At 34.1% G+C, this 3,372-nt stretch overlaps 1 pseudogene; it reads right to left on the bottom strand.

Moving 5' to 3' along the window:
- Positions 1–203: 203 nt before the first annotated feature.
- On the bottom strand, positions 204–300 carry LOC122108355 (annotated as a pseudogene).
- Positions 301–3,372: the final 3,072 nt, after the last annotated feature.

Below are 3,372 nucleotides of genomic sequence, written 5' to 3'. Positions count from 1 at the left end.
CTTAAAGAATTTTATTTCTTTAGGATAAAATGACAATGTTATCTTACTTCAAAAGTTTATAAAGGTTATGCTATGTAAAGGAATTTGTAAAAAGTGAAGATTCATAGAAACTTTTATTTCTATGAATTACATGTATTCTTACACTTGTATATTTGTAATCAACTTTTTAATAACTGTTTTTAATTTCTTGCATCAGAAGAATGAAAAATATGCAATACTTCACAAATTTTCATATCATCCTTGTACAAGAGCCATGTAAATCTCTGTATTGTAATTTGGGTAGACGTGCTGCTGAAGTATGTAGTATCCTGGAAATTTAAGTAGTTAATGATGCAATCTTAAGACAGGCATATATCTTTGGTTGCCTATTTGTAAGAAGGAAACCTTATTGTTCCCAAAATTGCAGTTCATCTTATTTCTGTAAAATTCTGTGTATGGTGGAAAAAACTTATATTGTTTGTTCAATTGCTCACATTTGCAATTTTTTCAATGACTATTTTAAGTCTTTTTATTTGAAATTGGATCATACTTTGCAGCCTTTATATCTAGGTCCAAAGATGATGGATTTCCAAGTACTTATTTATTAACTGATTTAGCTTTGTGGAGATAATGGAGTCAAAGTAAGCCTTGCTTAAGAGCTACTTCTAAACTTCTGCAGCTTAAAATCTCCCAAATGAGGTCTCACTGGCACAAATGTCTTCCTGACCCTTTATCCTTGCTCCATGTAGGAACAGACCAACCAGAATCTTACCCTGACAGCATAGATTTTCTTATTGGAGCAAAACTAATCTGTTACAAGGGATCATAAAGAGACAAACAGTTCAGACAGTACTGTTCAGACTAGAAGGTATTTTTTCAAAATATAATTGTTTATTACACCCTAACATTTCAAAAGAAGCTAAAGCCAAGAAGGTGAAAAAATTGTTCATATGTATGATTACGTAATGTGTTGGCCTGTCTACCATCCAAGCAGGCAGGAACTTACACCACTGATTTTCTATCACCAAATATATTCCATAGCTCCAAAAGAAGTCCATATGTTTCTCCTCGTTATTAGGCCTTAAATTGGTAATGTTTTAATCACAGTGTTTCTTCTTGTCTGTAGGCTGTATATCTCGGAATGGTAAAGCTTTAGCTCTAATTCTACCAAACACTGAGGTAGAGGTAATGGAATAATACTTTAAAACCGTTGCCTCATGTGGCTCAGTGGTAGAGTGCTCGCCTTGCATGCCTGAGGCCCTGGGTTTGATTCCTCATCACCACATAAGCAGAAAGAAAAAAAAACTGTTGCCTTTGATACCCTTACCACAACAGAACAATGCCAAACATTTTCTAATATTATATATTATTATATATTTTATATTTATATGTGCTGATTTTATATTTCACACAGTGAATCTTATTAGAATTAATTGATAATATGAAAAATTAATTGATATTTATTCCAATAAATAGATTGGAATATAAATAATCAGGATTAGAATATATATTAGAATATAAAAATTATCAATGCAATGTTTTCGGTATAAACTTGTGATAACTTCTAAATGTTCTTGGTCTTCTGAACTCACATGGTAAAAAAAACAATGTTGTTTGCTTCTAATCTATAAGGGATTTTGCTTTGCTGCTCTGTTTATTGTTTTAACTCGCTGGTCCCAAACTGTTTTTCTCCATGTTTCTGAAGCATTCCTACTGATTATACTCAAATTTTTCTGATATGATGTCTAAAAGCTATTATTCTTCTACAGGATCCACGGGTCCTAGGATCCCAGGTCCCAGTTATCCGCATCATCAGATAACTAAGGCAAGAGTTCTCACCTACGTCCATGCAACATGCCAACAGAAAGTAACTGAAGACCCATCTCAATTTCTCATTTTCTATATTTCAGCCCCAATTCCTTGAAATGCAGGAATTATCAGTAAGCAATTGGGAAATGCAAGGCAACTTAAAATGCAAGATGAAATCACAAAATGTGAAAGTACAGTAATTCAAACTTTCAATTTTCAGATGAACATCATATATGATTGAACAAGACCACAAATGTCACAAGATCATTTGTAATACCCCTCTCCTAATGATTAATGAATGATTTCATTCCAGCATCAGCAGACCAAAAAAATAGTTCCTGGAACGATAGATCCATATTTGGTCTACCAATGCTAGTAATACTTGACATAGAGTTCAAATATAATTCAGAAAAATGTTAATTGAGAAGATCCTTAGTGCTTCAAAACACTGGTACTTCAGTAAAACTTGGTTCTGTAGTATAAAAATGTTGTCATTTTCAAACTAATGATAACCTACATTTAATCTCCTGAAAGTATATTCCTTTTCAAATAAACTTTTAAAAATCACATTTGCCAAATAACACTTTACAAGGAGATGATATTTAGTGACATAAATAGTTTTTCAAGGGTAGGGAGCAAGTTACAATAGAGTTTATTTATTTACCCAGCACTAATGCCAAACAGGTTCATCCATTCATTAGAGTGTAGAAATTACACCCCCCATCATTTGTTTTTTCAATAGGTGACTTCAAAAATTTGTTAAATAGATCAGCCTCCCATATTAGCTAATAAAGTAAATTTCATCACATACTAGGTACATTTTAAAAAATCACAAATAGTTGCCTTATCATATGGTGTTTTGTTTTCCCTATCTGTCTAACATAGTAAGAAATATGACTTTAAGTCTTGAATATGGGTACTCATCAAAGATTTGACAAACATAAAATCTTTCTTCTACTTCTATCATATTCCTCTACAATAGTAAATTTTAGTTTTCTTCTTTTTCCAAAACTTATTGGTAGTAGAAAATATTATCTCATGTAAAATAAAATAACCACAAACCACAGTGCAAAGCCATTTATAAAACTGGTACTTAGGAATACATTCTAAGCCTTTTTTAAACTTTCTTGTTGACTACAGATCATTAAGCTCTTCCAATCATGGGGGCAGTTAAGATCAATGCTAAGGGTTTCGAGCATCTGTTGAGCATTAAGGGAGTGTAACCCATCTTCCTTGACAGTGGCCCGGTATTTTTGTGTCATGGGGTTACCATTGGTTAGGTCGTGCAGATGTTCGGTGGACGTTTTCAGGGAACATGAACTGGGGTTCATTTATAGGCTTGGCTGTCGTTGCCATGGTAGATGTGGGGCCTGTGAACAACTGTTGTATTACAGGGGGAACAACGAGTTTTTGTTCTTGGGCAAAGTTGGATATCTCTGCCCAAGGATACAAAATTTTCTGAGGAGAATTCCCAGGCTTGCCTAAACAGCCAAAAGAAGTGATTGGGCAGGCTTCCTGTGACTGATAGTGTGGGGGAGGCGGTTGTACAAGCGTAGCTGGCCAGCCCCCTGGGTCACCTGTTAG

This window comes from Dipodomys spectabilis, unplaced genomic scaffold (genome assembly GCF_019054845.1).
Source record: "Dipodomys spectabilis isolate Male_0828 unplaced genomic scaffold, ASM1905484v1 ptg000057l, whole genome shotgun sequence".
Classification (NCBI taxonomy): domain Eukaryota; kingdom Metazoa; phylum Chordata; class Mammalia; order Rodentia; family Heteromyidae; genus Dipodomys; species Dipodomys spectabilis.
This window is presented reverse-complemented; position numbering and strand designations above follow the sequence as displayed.